Source organism: Pteropus medius, unplaced genomic scaffold, assembly GCF_902729225.1.
Source record: "Pteropus medius unplaced genomic scaffold, Ma_sr-lr_union100, whole genome shotgun sequence".
Classification (NCBI taxonomy): domain Eukaryota; kingdom Metazoa; phylum Chordata; class Mammalia; order Chiroptera; family Pteropodidae; genus Pteropus; species Pteropus medius.
Genome location: NW_024349800.1, coordinates 39,371,796 through 39,390,089, shown reverse-complemented (window position 1 = coordinate 39,390,089; position 18,294 = coordinate 39,371,796).

Here is an 18,294-nt window from a genome sequence, read left to right as displayed (position 1 = left end):
ACTCCTGAGGTAGACACAGACAGCACCCAGTAAGCTTTTCCTACTAGTCCACATGTGCCCATGAAACCTGTGAGAAGAGGCAAAAGAGACATCGTCAGTTCTGTATTATTATCTCAAGACTCTGCCCTTTTCCTTTCACAATATCACTCCCTAATAAACCTTTTGCACACTTAATTCCAAAAGGAGGAGACAGAGGAGGGAAAGGAGAGTAGAAGGAGGAAAGTGGCTACAACCCCAAAGTGTGTGCCCACAGGCCTAGGTCTGACCCTCCAAAGGTAGAGCAGATGCCAGGAGACTGAGATGTACTCCCCAGTCTCACACAGGGTGGTGGATAAACCTGAGTGGTTGATAAACCTCAGAGGAGAAGAAAGAGATTTTGTAAGATCTGACTTGAGACTAGAGGGGATGAGACATGGGACAGGACGGGACCGGACAAAATGAGGCAGCCCTGGATGAATCTTGAAGCTCTCACTCCAGTATCTGGTAGAGCAGACAACAAAGGAGACTCAGAAGAAGCAGACCAGTTGCTGCAGCTGCTAAAGCTGCACGTGATCACCTTTCTCTTGTTAGGTAAGTTCCAGGCCAAATGCCAGAATAACTACAGGGCCTCCCACCCCTTTCCCCTGTCACAATGGCCACACCACACACTGGCAGAAGGATAGTCCATCCTCCACACACACACACCGTCTGCAGAGCGAAGGCAGCTCCAGAACCGGTGGCACACTCGGCCTGACGGTGGGGGATCAGAGCTTGGAGCTGGGATGAAGGCTGGCATGGGGTTGGGCTGGGGCTGCATGACTTCCGTGATTAGAGCTGCAGCTCTGAGCTCCTGCCCCTAACAAGAGCCTCAGATCGGGGGAGGGAGACAGGATTTGGGGTGGCAGTTGGGGGCATTTCTGGTTTGGCCTTCATCACCTCTCTCAGGCTCTGCCACTGCGCAACCACAGCCCCCAGAGAGCTGGTTCCAGAGTACAACGCCTGGGGCTCATGGAAGTGGGAGTCCAGGACCTGGTCACCTCCCTCACCCCCATCACAATACACAAAAAACTTAGTCGCCTTTCTTCCTTCTGCAAGGCCAACAGCAGCCAAGACCTTCCACTCTTTGGGGCTGCTACCCTCACCACCTGCCTTCAGCCTGCTCTCCACCTAGGGACCCATTAGCATTTTTAAGGTTCTTATTCCCATATACATCCTGTCCTGGGATTGTCCTCTTCCTTGCAGCATTAGCACTTTCCACATGCCTTTTATCACCCCAGCCCCACTCTGCCTGGGGTCAACCTTCAATCCACAAGTGTCTGGGGAAGAGCCCGGAAGCCTGGTCACACTTCCCAGGCAAGTTTCACAGTCCGTCCCTTTTTGTCGGTGGCCTGTCCTGAAGTCCTAAACCCCCTCCTACCTTTTCTCCCTCCCCCCACAAGAGGTGTTCCCATAATCAGTAGGCATCAGTCAGCTCTAATCAACCCCCTGTTTTGACTATTTTAGCAGCAATAAAAGGGCCATAAAGAGAAAGTCAGTGGGCCCTCTAGGAGCATAGATCTCCTTCACTGTGATATAATGAAAAACACCAAGTGCTTCCTCAGAGCCCTAAGTGACAGCCTTGGCAGCAGAGCTATTGGAGGAAGCCTAATTATGCTATAAATTAAAGGGCTTTTTTTTTTTACCCAACATTATGACCTTTAATAAGATTGTTTTTACAACCGGCTGTCAATAAATCATGCAGGAGCACCAGTGAGAAGCATTCTCGAGAACTTCTGTGAATTTCATTAGCTGCAGTTTATTTGGTTTTGGCGAGCTATGATGTTTTTTAAATCTCAAATTAAAGGCTCTGAACCATAAAAGCTAATTCAGAAAAGTTCCTGTTTCAGCCTCTGAAAACAAGCTTCCCTAATTGCAGAAATTAGCTGAGATGTGGCCAGGCCAGGAGGTCATTAGCTGGGAAACAGTGACAAGTGGCTAGGACTTCACCAGGCCTGGCAGCCACGAGCCCCATAGAACCTGAAGGTGACAGTCCCAGGGGCCTACAGTGACCAGCCCTGGGAGGTCCTTGGCCTGAGGACTGCTCATCCCAAGAGGAACAGGCCAGCTCACCAGCTGGGGTGGGAAGGGGCTAGTCTTGCTGCAGCAGCCAGGGTTCTTAGACCACCAGATACGAAATCCCACGAAGCTGTTTAACCCACTGGTCAGAACTCCTTCCCACACCAGCTTTCTCAGAGTTCATTTCTTGTCCTCCTTGCAACACCAACACTGACTGTATTGGTGTTATAATCTTCCTCAAAGACATATGAAGAATAGGATACAAAAGTGGTATATTCAGAGAGGTCCCTATGACAAAGGAGTACACAGAGTCAGAAATGACACGATCGACAAAAGCATAGAAGATGACACAAGGTCTGTTACCCACCTCTTTAGAGAGCGGTTTGCACACTAGTACAGACAAATATTAGAAGGCCTAGGTTGAAATTCCAGGCCTGCTGTTAATTATGAAACCTTGGTAAAGAGAGTGTACAGCTAAGATTGTGAAGCCAAACAGACCTTGTTCAAAGACTGGCTTCGACACTTGCTAGCTGAGTAACCAAGTTACTTCATCTTTCCAGGTCTCACTTTCCTCGTCTGTAAAACAGAGATATTATTAGCACTTCCCCCAGAGCGCTGTGAGGATGAGGGAGCAGAGGCAGGTAAATCACTTAGCACAGTACTGCTGTCAATAAGCTCCCAATCAATACCAGCTGGCAACAGTGGCAGTAAGAGGTGGTCTTTCCCTCTCTGGGCCTCAACTTCATCATCTGAAAAGAGAGTGGGACTAAATGATTTTTAAGGCCACCGCATAGAAGTGATTCAGAGAGATGTCAGCTTTCCGCTTAAACCTTTTAATGGCTTCTCTTTGCCCACAGAATTAAGTCTATGAAACTTGGAAAGAGCCTGCATGGTTGGTTCCCTTTCCCCCAGGTTCGCTTCCTGCCAGTTGCTGTCCCACTACTCAACAGAACTTAGATTCCCGATATTCTCTGCCTCTGGGCCCAGGCACACAGTCTCCCTCTGCCTGAATGCTCTCCATAGCCTCTTTACCTGGTTAAATGCTACTCCTTCTTCCAGGCACCTAAAGTCACTTCCTCCAGGAAGCTTTCCTACCCCTACCCCTCCACTCCCACAGGTGCTTTTGTGATACCTTTGCTGTCAGAGACCTCATCATCCTACACTGATGGCTATATCCAACATACTGCCCCCACCAAAGCAGGCAGCGAAGATCGTATCTGTTTTGGTCTCCTTGGATCCCCAAAACCTATAATCATTCTTGGTGTAAAGTATGTGCTTAAAATATTTGTCAAAGGAATGTTAAACATAGCATTTAGAGATGCAACGCCTAGAATGATTATACGCAGAAATAGAATAAGTTATCTTGTAAACACATATTTAATTTGTAACTAGGAGTTGGGTTTTTTTTTTTATTTTAATGAAGTGATTGTATTAGAAGACTGTCAGAAAATAAAACTATTAATACATCCTACCATGGTTTTACCATCTGATCTTCATCTCTTTTTTCTCAGAGAATGAGGAAGGAATCGGGAATAAGGAAGAGACTGAATAGAGTGAGGCCGGATCATAAAAGATTGCCTTTGAGGACCAAGAGAAACAAAGGCTAGGACCAGGAGGGTCCCATTCTCCAAGCTTCCAACTCCTTTCCTCCAAACTCCCCCACCTGCCCCACTTCCACAGCTCTCCTAGGGCAGGAACATCACTGGTTCTAAAATTTCCGAATGAAAACCATTCGTGAAGTCGTGCGTGGGAAATGGAATGCCAGCACATGGGCGTCAGTGACTGTGAAGAAATCATGGCATCTACACTCACCTGGCCTTCCTTTGGTTTGCCTCATTAATCAGCTCCCCAGGTCATCGGGGTGTCTCGCCTCGGGCTCACAGGTCTGGTTTTTGTATAATACACATTTCTCCCAGTTTTTATTTCATCTGCTTTTTTTGAGCAGCCTTTCCATTATTTCTGAACATTTGAGTTAAAAAAAAAAAATGTAAATTACAGACGCCTGTGGATTGACGTAATGTGAAAAGAAGGCGGCTGTTTTCCCTCCCTCCAAAGAGGGAACATAGTTTTTAAAACTAATATACCCCTTAAACCTCACAAAGCCCATTTCAACCTTTTTAAATGACTATTTTAAGAAGGGAAAAGAAGAAGCAAGGAAATGTGTTTCGGGCAATGTCTTGGCAGGAGAGGAAATGGTCCCAGCCTGTGCAGATGGAGTCTGTCTCCTCCCTCAGGTCCAAGGTCACAGCCCATGGAGAGCCTGGGAGGGGAAGGTCCACGGCTAAGGGGTGAGCCTCTGAAGTCCTGGTGGGGAGAAGAGACTGCACAGACAGGAGACAGGGATTTCCTGGTTCAGGGGGGTTGTGGAGAAGGTGGGAGCAGAGAGATCAAGAGGCAAATAGGAGGGATCAGTTTTGATACCCAGGCTGGGACAGTATGTGGAAGGACACTGGCAGGAGCAGAGGGTCAGCAAATTAGCCAGAAGCATAGTCCACGTTTTCCATTTTCTCTAGAAAAAGGAATAGAATGTGGAGGAGACTGTGGAGTTGGGGACTATGGGTGGTGGGGAGATCTGAAATAGCTCTGTGAGGAGCCCTTGGGAGATGATGAAAGCCGCATGTAAAGAGTAATCCGACCTCTAACAAGTGTAAGGCTCTGCTGTTTTTGAACACTCACAGAACAGGATTCCACTCAGTATTCCTTAGAGATAGTCCAGGGTCACTTCTCTCTTTCCAGGGGCCTCTGGCTGGCTGTCTACCAGGCATTGGGTCCTAACCTGCCCTCAGCCCTGAACCAGACACCTGGCAGAGACTCATAGATCCATTCATTGAATGGATCAATGAATGAATGAAATTAATACCTTCTAAGCAACTGTATACGTTCTAGGAAGAAGTCTGGGTGCCTCTTCTCCATCAACTACAAAATGGCATCCCCCAAAACAAGGCTGCCATGGACAGTTGCACAGGTATGAGAAAGTCAAATAAAATTTTTTCTTCCGAACTGGCTTGTCATTCAGCAAAATATTCTAATAATATTTTAGAAGTTTCTTTCTTGCTCTATCTCTCTCTTCTGGGTTAGACAGGTTGGGATTTGAAAATCAGAGAAGGTAGAAGAGACAGTAAAGTCAATTTGGAAGAACCCCAGCGAGAGGCTGGCGTGAGATCCTGTGTTTTCCACGTAGGTTGCTGAACCTTACCATTTAGAAGCCTCAGAAGGCAGACAGCCCATGCAGCCACCTGGGGGATGGTGCCAGCTCTTCCAATTTCTGTGGTTGAAAGAGGTCTTTGGAGTTTCTCAGTTTGCCTCCCAGACTCAAGAGAGATTCCCAGCAAATCAGCCAGTGCTTCCCCTTGAAGGAGTTTGAAATAATTTCTGGTTTGAAAATAAAATAATTTTTCCAGTGCCTCTACCTCTCAAACCATTGAGAGGAAGCTTTAAAATGTATCCAGTTTAGTCCTTCCCTACCACACCCACATCAAAAGACATGGCTAGGGAACTCTAGGGAAAATGCCTCTGTACCCCAGATCCTTGGGTTTCACGCTTCCTTCTAAGCAGTTGCAAATGAATGGAAGGGATAGATGGAGATCATGTGAGCAGAAAAGGAACCATGGAATCCACCGATGTCTCTTCCTTGGCTGAAGCCAGGGAGATGTGAACGGGTTCCCAGTCAAAAGACAAATGTCAGTGTCCCTTGCAATTTGAACTGTCTGGAAACAAAGCATGTGCTTTACCATTGCCATTTACTCTGGCTTATAATTTAGGGAACAGAGGTAAGGGCTCATAGAGCTAAGAATCTTGAGCTAGAACTCTTCAAGCTAAAAGCAAAATCACTTTTAAAAAAATATAACTGCTTATCAACTTTATTCACCTCCTGTTTTGATGTGAAAAATGGTCCAGAGGGAAGTTTCCCAAGCCAAGCCAGGATTTTCTATGCATTTTCCACAAACAGGGCTCACTGGTTTGTTCTGAGAGAAATGAAACACAGAAGACCCACCCAGCAAGTCTTTTGGGCAAAAAGGAGTCTAAGCCAGATTTAAAAATCCAATTCAGGACTTTTTTACTGCTGGGGTGGGTTGGAGAATTATCAATGGGCAGGAAAATAGCACATCTGGGATGTGGCTCTGTCCTCTTGTTGGCTGGTATAACTCAACATGTATGTCAGATTTTTTTTTTTTTTTTAATAGCCAAGCTTTATCTGGCTTCTATTCATTTTTACGTCCAAGGTGAATATGATTGTTAAGTTCTACATGTTTATATTTGTGTAAATTAAAAGCCATATTTCACTACTGGATAGATCTGCTTGCCTTGAAGGTAAAAATGGCAAAACTAAGTATTATGATCCTAGACCCTGATTACCCAACTCACCCAGAAGATAGTAAAAGGGAAGGATCTTGTGATTTTCATCACTAAAACTATATCCCCTTGGTGTCTTTTTAAAATCTGGTTTTGGAAAAGTTGGCGCCAAGATGCTCTAACTGAAAGTAGACTTTTGGATTAATTTAGTCAGTCATGTTCCGACCGTGGCAACATGAGGCTATTATAGGCCTTTTTTGCAGCAAGCAAATTGCTTTGTAAAATTGATACAGCCATGTTAACTCCTAAAGGGATTTGAGAGGAAAGTGAGCAGGCCCTTCTGGAGACAGTGATCTCTTGCTTTTTTTGAGGCAGGGACTGACATCAGTTTTGACCATAAGGCAATGTCTTTTTCATGGAAGTCCACACTTGGCATTTGTACTTAAGTTAAAAGCAAGAGCAATGTAATAAACGTTTGGTAACAACCCCCCACATACTTAGATTTATTGGCTAGTTAAATCTTTAATGGTTAAAGTTAAAAACCTTTTATTTCAACAGCCTGGGGATTTGCACAGCTGGACGGTTGCATTTTAATATATTCAAATTGGAATGGAAAAGCCAAAGTGACCAGGACATTGCCTTTCTTTCTTGGATACTCTCAATCTGGTAGTGAGCTGACAACGGTCATGGCCTTGCCCCAGGTCCTCTCTCCTCACCCCAAGCCAAGCCCAAAAGGGGAAGAGGAGAAGAGGAGAAGGAAGCATGCTGCATGGGACACTTTGGGTGGCTCCCTTCCTATGTTCACTCACCTGCTCTTGTTCTCTACCCAAGTAGTCAAGAAATCAAGGAGGATCTATACTCTGGTTCTACCACCTAAGTGACCCATCTTGGCTCGATCACTCCTTGCCAGCTTCACCTTTCTGGAAATTTTCTAGTTTTGGGGCCTGGATTGGAAAAGTGGCACAAAAGAGCAGTGGCAAAGAGGCTTGGATAACTGAGTTTATGTGGGTTGATAACATGATGAAGGGAGATGGGGGAGAATGGAAGACTATCAAAGCATAATAGAAGTATAGGATTTGAGTTAAGAGGTCAGAGTGATGGCAATGGCAGGGGTGGTGCTCCCGACATCTAACCAAATGCTTACTCTGTGCCAGGTAATCTCAATTGCTCTATGTGAATTATTGCATTGATCCTCCAATTTGGTATTATTTTACTCTCCCTTTAGAGATAAGGAAACTGAGATATATAGAGGTTAAGCAACTGGCCCAAGGTCATGCAGCTTAAAAAAGGTGGAGTGAAGATTTAAACCCAGGCACTTTGACTCAAGAGCCTACATTCTAAATGGGGCCTTCAAAGATTCAGGTATGGGAATACTCGAGATCTTAGAAATTAAGGGGTGTGAGTCTTGGAGTCACTGGTAAAACAAAATCAACAAGGACATCTCCATTGCTTTCAGAAAACATGAGATGAGAAAATTTTCATTCTCACACACATCCCTCAAATATACAACGCCACTTCATCCCAGCGGTTCCTCATGCACCTTAACCCACAGAAACACATCTGACAAAGACATGTTATGCACTCATCTACTTACTCCATAAGCACAAACTTAAGAAACACACACACATCATGGCATCGTGCTTTCACACAGATGCGCCAATATTCAGACACATCTTCTGGCACCACACAAGCGCAGAAGCACATACGTACACACAAACACACAAACTTGTGCACACCAAGGGTTATAGCAGATGCAGTTACCTCCTACTGAGTCTTTGAGACGTGGTTATGCCATTGTTTCTCAACTGTCGATGGACTGCTGTCTGTCCTCCTGACAATCATGAACCTGGCCAAGGCTGGATTCTGAAGGATGAAGGATCAAGCATACGGATCAAACTGCCAGAAATACAGGATGATCCAAAGGCCCCCAGGACAAAGTAGTGATAAACAGGATCATCCACCCACCACTTCCAAGCCCACATCATAAGAGCCCTGAGCTCTCACCTTGAGAAAGGTCAGCCAGCCTTTGCTAGTGACCTTTGCCAAGTCAGGATTAAAGGTCAAACCTGGGTCTTTAGTCACCAATAGCTATCTCAGTATCCAAGATGAAATCTGCAGGCACAAGAGTGTGGGTCATTCTTGTTAAAGAAACTTGATTGCTAGGTCCCAGGGAGAGAAGACTCCTCTTGATGGAAAATGTCAGACTCCCAGTGAAGTTTCTAGTTCTGAAATGCTAATATTTCTCATATGGAGGCTCATAGATTTTTCACAGGGTTTTCAATTTCAAGGCCATTTTGGGGTTTTATGGGGTTTGATGTTCTCTGCACAAACATAGGTTTAATAATTGACAGAGTGCCAGGCTGCCCACTTTGGCACTTAGAGGCCTGTCATGCAGGACAGCAAGGCACTCAACTCATAAGGCCCAAAAAGCCACGACAGTCTACTCCCTGGCACAGAGACCTTGCCAATTACAGGAAGTTGAGAAATAAAAGAAATGTTTCAAATAAAAAGATGTCAATTTAACAGCCAGGGACCTGGAAACAGATGTTCCTCCCAGAGCCTGAGAGCCGCCCACCCGCCCGCCTATCCATCCTCCGGGTTTCCAAAGTCACTTCTTGTCAGGTGCCCTGGTTAAGAGGGAGAATTAATGAGCTGTGCTCCATTTTACGGCTGCCGTCTGATGTGGGAGCCGTGTGCGGAGCGCTCCGCGGACTGGCCAGCCTGGCCCCCAGCCCTCCCTCCAGCAGCTCAGCCTGGATCAAAGAGGAGAGCAGCTCAGCTTTTATAGCAAAATGATTAAAACCACGTGGGGCTTGTTTCCTCACACGTGACCTCTCGACAAAGTGCAGGGGTGGGGGGCGGGGAGCAAAGGAAAGGTGAACCCAGGGGTCTCCAGTCTCAGGGAAGAGTAGGACCCCAGATGCAGATACTTTAGAAAATAACCAGACATGCGTATGCATGTGCGCGTGCGCGCGCACATAAATAATATCTTTACCCTGCAGGTTGAAATCTAGCCTGGGAGGCTAATTAACCAGGTGTGCTAGGACCACATAGCACCAGTAGTAGATATATTAATAAATGAAAAATAGATGGATAGAAAGATGATAGAGGGTGGGTAGGTAGGTAGGTAGGTCGGTCGGTCTGTAGATAAATGATAAATAGATAGAGATAGACGGTTTTCAATTACTTCTAGTCCTTGTAGAAAAGTACAGCTGCATCAGACTGACAAACTAAGTCTCAAATGTCCCTCTTGCATCTGGACAAATAATTTCTCATCCATCTGCAGCCTATGGCAACATCTGAAAATCACAGCATCCTGGTGGTAGGCAACCTCACTTCTGATCGCCCAGGCGATTCCCCTCCTCTGATATTCAAATGTAATCACCTTCTGCCCCAGCAAGGACTGGATTCAGTGAATTGTTTCTAGAAAAAAAGTATGAAGCAGGGGTAATGAAATGTCACTTCCAAAATTACATTATTAAAAGATGGTGGCTTCGTTCTTGGACACACTCTCTCACTCTGAAGGAAGCCAGCTTCCATGTTGTGAGGTGAATTCTGAGAGGCACTCACGGCAAAGAACTGAGAGATACCTCCTGCCAGGAGCCTGTAAGGAAATGAACCCTGCCAACAGCCTCAAGAGTTGATTTAGAAGCAGACCCTCCCCTAGCCAAGTCTTGAGACACCTGTAGCCCCAGTCAACACCTTGACTGTAGTGGTCTGAGAGACCTAAGCTGTGCCCAATTCCTGACTCACAGGATAATAATAAATGTGAGATAATTCATGTTTATTGTTGAAGTTGATAACTTTGGGGGTAATTTCTTAGGCAGCCATAGATAAGACACTTACACACCAGGAAAATCACAGCTCCCTCAACCTTTTCTCTTCCCCTGAGATATTTCTGTGCTCCCAGCCATAATTTACAGCAGTCTTCTACCATCAGCCCCACTGCTGCCTTTACCTCTTTGAGTTCATCCCAGCCATCCTGACCTCCTTGCTATGCCTTGAACACACCAGGTAAGCACCCACCTTGAGGCCTTTCCACTTCTCTGGGGCTTGCTCTTCCTCCTCCTTCAAATCTCCACTTGAACATCAGCTTCTTGGCAAGCGTTTTTTCAACCACTCTACTTAAAAAGGAAATCTCTTCCTCATGCTCCCTATTTCCCTTTCCTGCTTAGTTTGTATCATTGCCTCTACCATCGTCTAGCTTACTACATATCTTATGAATTTTGTTTCTTACTTGACCTCTCCCCCAGACCAAAGAATAGGAATTGAGGATTTTTGACTGTTGTGTTCACTGCGCCATTCCGGTGTCTAGCCTGGCATTCAACAATTATTCACTGAATAAATTAACAAATGGAGATACAGATCTCTCATTTTCTAATTTTCTAAACACCTACTATTATATACTAAACCTATATTGTCCTTGATCCTTATAACATTGTCATTAATTCTCATAACAACTCTACCAGGTTGACATAATTTTTCATTTTACAGAATTTAAAAGCTGAGACCAGGGAATGCTATGTTTTTCAAGGTCTCAATACTCAGAAGAGCTGGGAGCTGAGACTCCTGTATTCTTTTTATTGTTAAATTTTAACCAATGGTGTAACATTGGTTAATTACATTATATAATTTTCAGGTGTACGAGATTTATAATTCAACATCTGTGTATCTACATTTTTATTTCCACACTTTTTCCATTGCATTGGGTAACTACAGTGAACAAAATGCTTTCCAAAGCAATGATCTCATCTAATCTTAACAATAACCCTGTGAAAGAGGAATTGTAATTATTATCTCCATTTTGACAGAGATGGAAATCAAAGCTCAGAGAGGTGAAGACATTTGCTGTGGTTGATACAGCTGGTAAACGACAGAGCCAGAATTTCTTTGGTCCATTCAAAAGACATTGACTGAGCAACAACTTCCAGATACCAGACACCATGAATAATAGGATATGGGCCTCCCTCAAGTCCTCTGGCTCCCCACCCTCCTCAGTCCTGTGGGGCTTCATGTAGACCACCACCATGTACTAAGTGCCTGTACAGGTTAAATGTGGATCTTATAAATGTTACCTTGTGCTGGTCAGACATGGCTTAAGAGTCGCTGATCTGAAAAGGAAGGTGACAAATGAGGGCTGAGATCTTTGGGAAGGAACCCAGAAAAGATTACAGAGAAGGGGATTTTTCAAAGATGGAGCCAGAAGATGCATTAAGCAAGAGAAAGATAAGGTATAAGAGCTTTTCAAGCCCCCTTTTATCCCCATTCCTCACCCCCATCCCCACCACAGGCAACTATCTTAATGTGCTTGATGTTTATGTATCTTTCGGTTTGTTTGTTCTTTCACAAAGTGCCTATCTTTTTTTGTTGATAAATATTTTTAGATTATGCAAATGATATTATGTTGTATATCTCCTTCTGTATTTTTACTTTTCCAGTCAGCACTATGTTTCAAAGATCCATGCATGCTACTGAGGGTACATATAATCTGTTGCTTCCAACTGTTACATAATACTCCGTGGTGTGTAGCTACCACATCTAACCCATCCGCTCTCCTAGGGATGACACCCAGATGTTCACCACTACCATCACAATGCTGTGATACACATCCTGCCACATCCCTTCTGGGCCTGTGTGAGCAGGACTGCTGGTACAGAGCATATAAATAGTCTTAACTCATTGATGCCTGCTTACTATTCTGATACATTCCCACCAGTAGAGCACACACATTCTCATACCCTAATGTCCCTGCCAGCACTTGGTGTTTCTGATTTCTGCCAGTCCAATAGTTGTAAAGTGATACCTTATTATTTCTTTCATTTGTATCTCGTTGATTATTAGTAAGTTGCAGCAACTCTTTATATGCATAGTAGCCTTCAGGTTCTCTTGAGTGAGCTAATCAGATTTAAAGTGGAAGAAGGAAGATTAGTCCACAAAACTGACCCAGATTCCTGGAAAAGGAGGAAAGGTTGGGAGTTCCCCAGGCACAAGAAACAGGGATGCTCAAGAAATACTTTCAAGTGGAAAAGGCTTCAAGGTGAACAATTTGGGCCTGAACTATGGGAGTTTCCTTGAAAACAATTTTTTATTTTCCCCAAACATAGGACAGAACATGGAAAACAGATGGCTTAGATGGGGAAAATGGAATTAGCCAGGAAGATAGAAGCTGGGTTCAACCTGTCAAAACATATCTCCTGGAAACTTATATAAATTGGATTATATTCAAAAGAGAGTTTCTGTTCTTCAAAAGACATGACTGAGAGTCTGGAGAGGCAATCCACAGTGTGGGAAAAGATATTTACAGAATGTGTATGGCAAAGGACTCAGATCCAGAATATATAAAGAACTTCTACAAATTGATAAGAAAAAGGCAAACTACTCAACAGAAATAGGGGCAAAAGGCTTGCACAAGCACTTCACAAAAGAGGACATACGAATGGCCATGTGAGAATGTGCGCAACTTCAGTAATCAGAAATACAAATTCAAACATCAGAGAGAGATGACTACACTCCCACCAGAATGGCTAAAATGAAAAAGACAAACAATACCAGATGTTAGGTGGAATATAAATTGGCACATGCTCTTTGGAAAACTATTCAGCAATATCTTTGGGTAAACATAGCCTTTGACCCAAAAATTCCATCCTAGGTATATATATATATCCAACAGAAAAGCATTCACCAAAATACATGTGCAAGAGTGTTCATAGCATCACTACTCATAATATAGAAAAAGTAGAAACTACCCAAAGACTCATCAACAATAGAACAGATAAATAATTGTGGTATATTCATAAAATGAAATACTACACAGCAACAAAAATGAAAGAACTACTATGTCACACGACAATGTAAATAAATTTCACAAACATGATATTGAGCAGAAAGTAGCCAGATTTATTTATATACATTTGTATAAAATACAAAAACAGGTGGAACTAATCTTTGGTGAAGTCAAGACAGTGATTAGCCCTGACCAGGTATCAACTGAGAAGGGTATGGGGAATGGGGCTTCTGGCGTGGGGGAATGTTTTCTCGATCAGGGTGCTGGTTACATGGATGTGTTAACTCTGAGAAATTTCATCAAGCTATAGTCTTATGATTTGTATTCTTTCTACATATACCTTATACTTCAATAAAAAGTTTGAAAAATATTTTGTGGGTAACTTTTGCCTTCCCCTCGCCCCATACCGACAAATCAGGGGTAGGAGACAGCCCAAGGAGACACTGTGGAATCATCACGCACATACAAGAACAGATGCTCACTCTTCCTTGCTTTGTGAGCAGAGTACAAGTGAGTACACAGCCAATACCTGCCTCACGAGATTTCAGAAGAGAACAAGATAGGAATGTCTGAAATGTGGGTAGGGCTTTATAAAGAACCAAGCACTTTTTATGTATTCCCCAGCCCCCCCCCCCCCCGCTCGGGGCCCTTTGCAGCTGAGTCAACTGAGATCCCTAAAGGTAATGTGACTTGCCTAAGACCGCACTGCTAGTATAAATCCCAGAGCTAAATCTAATCCTCGGGTCTCCTAGCTCAAGAATCTTTCTCTCAAGCAACACTGACAGCTCCATCTGAGCTGGAGCAATCAAGGAAGGCTCCGTGGGGGAGGAACAAATTACATGGGATGTTGAAGGATGGAGACGATTCCTGAAGGTAGACAATGGAGGAAGCCAGACCATATGCTATGGCAAGAAAATGCCAAGACCAGGAGTTTACCAGTTCAGGAGGAATCTGGCTAACTGCAGAGTTGCTGTCAGTGGTGCTCTTGGGAGACAGGCAGAAGGAGTGGCCAGGGGAGTACAACTGGCACCCTCATACCTCACTCTCATGCCCCTTCTGTAAAGCCCTAGAAGTTTGTCCTCCCAACAGCTCTCCATGCCCCCAGATTTATTTTGCTTTCTTTCGCTAAATCAAACTTTATCAGACAGTTTTACTGTCAGCCATTAAACCAAAATGTGTTTGTGCAACAGTAAACACCTTGTTACTGCGGGAAAGGATTACATAAACAACAGCAGAGACAGACCTGCCTCCCTGTACCCAGGAGCCCCCAGGAGCTGAGTGGCCCTCGGTAGGGATGGAGGAAGGCACGGCAGGGGCATCCTAGAGCCTGAGGGTGAGGGGAACAACCCACACTCTGCCCTGGGGCATTTGCTTTTACCAGAATGGAATGGCTGCCTCCAGTCAGGGACAGCATGTGCTCTAGAGATCTCAGAGGGGTACACAGACCCTCCCCAGAGCCCTGGAGAAGGGGGAAATACTAGGCAGGGGTGGGGTGGGTTTGGATTAGAATCTGGTGAGATAGGGCAGGCTGAGAGATAAATAGGAGTGGGAAAAAAGAGGAAGACTGGAAGGAGTAAAGAGAGGAGAGGGTGAGGAAGAACGCGGCAGCAGGGCTGATTGCTTTGGCCTGGATTGGAGCCCCTTTTGAGGTAGATGAGACATGGAGGGTTATACCATAGCCTGAGACGAGTAGCAGATAGAGATACTTGGGGACCAGTGGGCAGAGTAAGCCAGTTAGGCTGCCCCTCTCACTGGGTCTGCCCCAGGCTTCCAGGTCTCAAGGCCTCCTCTCATCCATGCTTGAGACCCTCTCCTCAGCGCTGCTTGCTGAGCCAGAGAGCCATGTGAGATAAGCTGTCTAGAGGAACTTGAAAGACAGGATCTAAGGGGACTCCAAGTACTGGATGGAACACAGGGGACAGCTAGAAAGAAGATAAACAGTTTACATTTTTGCCGCTGCCTGACACCAGGCACCACGCTGGGTGGTTCCGTACCGCAGACACTACTTCATCTTGATTCTCACACCTACATATGGAATAGAAACTATTGTCCCCATACGTCATGCTGCCTGTTTACGTTATTTTATTCCTCCTACACTGCTACTACTTAACAGTTATCATTTTATTGAGCACTTGCTATGTGGCAGGTACTCTGCTTATATTTTTTCATTAAATGCTCACATCCAGTTTATGAGGCAGGGACTTTTATTATTCTCTTTTACAAATGAGGAAACCAGGACTCTGAGAGGTTGAGTCACTTGGCTGGGGTCACACAGCCAGTAAGTGGCCAAGTCAGAATTGGAACCCAGATTCCTCTAATGCCACAGCCTGTGCTCCTCCTGTCTGAGTCTAAAGAGGGTCTGAAGGAAAAGGTAGCATAATTGGGGGTGGAGGGAGTGGAAGAGGTGGCCCACACAAAGACGGGTTTGCCCTGGACGTGGCACACAGAGGTCCCTGCTAAAGAAGAGACAACAGTCATCAGCCTCACTTATGGCCAGAAAGAGAGGGATGGCATGGCCCTAAACTTCTTCCTCAGAAACTGAGACATACGCTCCCAGGCTGGAAAAGCCACTGGCCTTTCCAGGCTGAGACTCCATCAGGAACCAGCCTGTTTCCTAAAGTCCTGGCCTGAGCCATTTTAAGCCTAGAGGCTGTATCTTCCTCTTTCCTCCAAAGTCCAGATCTCTAGCATCCCCTCAGCCCTCCCTTTGGCCTTCAAAGTTACTGCCCAAGTATTCATCTATCGATCACTACCCACCACCACATCTCCCTACCCTCCACCACACACTGACCCCATCAGCCAGGCCACAGTTCTGGAGCCTGAGGCTGCACAAGAAGAGCCTGACACCTGATATCAGTGTGACCTCAGAGCCTTAGATCACTAGGGCTGCAAGTCCCGAGGTCACTGCAGTTTTTCTGCTCTAATCCTGGGCACACACAAACCACTGACTTCACTGTTAATTTAGTCCCTTCTGACACTAGGGAATCCAGCAAGCTTGGATCCTGGGATGGACCTGTGTCTAAGGCCACAAATCTCAGGACCCCATTTAGCAGAATCACAAGGTAGGATTCAAGGGGCCAGGCCTAGAGTTCCATGTTCAGAAGGGCCCATGCTTGGTTTAATGTCCTGTTGTTACTGTCTTGAAATTCTTGGTGTGTGTATGTGTGTGTGTGTGTGCGTGCGTGCGTGTGTACGTTTGTGTGTGTGTGTGTAACAAGGAGTTCTGCATTTTTATTTATCACTGGCCCCTGCATATTATATAGCTGGTCCTGTACAACAGCATTGGTATCCCTATGGCTTGGATCCTTTTTGGGGGTCCCTAAGCCAATTCCAGATGTAGAAAGCCTGGTGTGGGCAGGAGCCCTTCAAACTAGTCACTGCTAACCCAGATGGCAAATCACAGCTGGCCCAGGGAAGAGCACAGTTAGATTATTCTGTGGGTCCACAGCATCTGGAACTCTGGGGACAGCAGGAAAATAGGAAAGAGGTTTTCAGTTAGGGAACAAGGTGGAAGAGAAGAGAGTTGGGCTTCCGAGAGCTGTAGCCAGGGGAACTGGGAAAATGAAATGATCAGAGGTTCAAAAAGCTCATCCCGAAGGGGTCCTGGAACCACAGCAGCATGGCCAGCTACAGGCACAGAGTCTGAGGCAGCATATCAGAGAGGTTAGGCACTTGGGCTCAAAGCTGATGGTCAGGCTTCAAATTTTGCTCCGCTACTCAGTAGGTGTGATCTTGCTACGTGCAAGCTCAGTTTCCTTATTTGTAAAATAAAAATAGTACCTACTGCACGAAGTTGAAATTAGAAACACTGTAAGTAAGGAATAATTCCTCAAACGTCTGCCACATATCTGGACTAGACACATATCCCCTGGGGTATTAATTCTCGGTGTCGACCCATGAGGTGGAGGTTGCAGCTTAGAGAGCAGACCTTGCCCAAGGTTGTAGAGCAGGTGAGAAGTGGAGCAGAGATTTGCAGCCAGTTCTGTGGAACTCTAAGCCTTCTGGGTGCCACCACCCTCCCTCTCAAGCAGTGTGATGCTGAGCTAGAGATGAGTGTTCAGGTTTAGTCACACGGATTTGTCAGTGAGAAATGTATTCCAAGAGTAGATGAAATCAAAGAGGTTCTTCCATGAACTATCATTTAAAGTCTCTTTTGGAAAAAAAAAATTTTCTAAAAGGAAAAGTATAATTAGAGACCATCTATGTTGTCTCTGTGGAGCCTGCCCCACCTCCCCACTGTCCGCCACCCTGTCTGAGACAGAATTGAATGGAGGCCACCAGCATGTCTGGAGTGAAGGATGCTGGGATGTCTGCCAGCCAGCCAGGCTCTCCCATAATCCTATTGCATTTATTGGCTTTTTTTCTAATGTTTCATGGGAGTATAATTTACATAGTGAAAGTGCAAAAATTGTGGAGTATGTATCTTGATAATTTTCACAAATCAAACACACCCATATAACCAATATCAAGAAACAGATCATTCTCAGCATCCCAGAAACCGCTCTGCTATTCCTTTGGAATAACTACCCCACTCCATTTCCCAAGGGCTAACTTCCAATACCACTGATTATTCATTTTACCTATTTTAAAACTTTATATAAATGGAATCAAATGTTATGTACTCTTGTTTCTGGCATTTTTGTTCAATATTATGTTTGTGAGTCATTTACATTTTTTCAGGTACACAATTGCAGTTCATTGATTCACATTGCTGTATAGTATTCCTTTGTATGAATATGCCACAATTTACCTATTTTGGACATATGAGTAGTTTCCAATCACTTAAATGTTTTTAATGTCTTGTAATTTTGAGTGCCTCAAGATCAGGCTTTCTGAAAGACTCTTTGTAAAAAGTAAGCTTATCTTTCATTAATGACAGATTTTTTAAAACAAGGATGGTAAAGATTTCTCTTCTCTGGAGTTTAAGTATCACAATCAATTTGTGATACTTATTTTCACCTCTAATAGGAGTCCTAGAGAAATAATACCTTAAAAAGTCACTTGAAACTAATACATGGGTGAGTTCTATAGGCATCCCGCTGAATTTTCTCTTAAAACAAATTGGTTTCAAGAAAATATTGAGCTTTCATGTCAGCAAATTATTTGATGAGAGAGCATAACAAAAAAAAAAAAAAGCATTGCATAAAATATCCCTCATGCAGAAGAAGGGCTAAGAAGTCCCT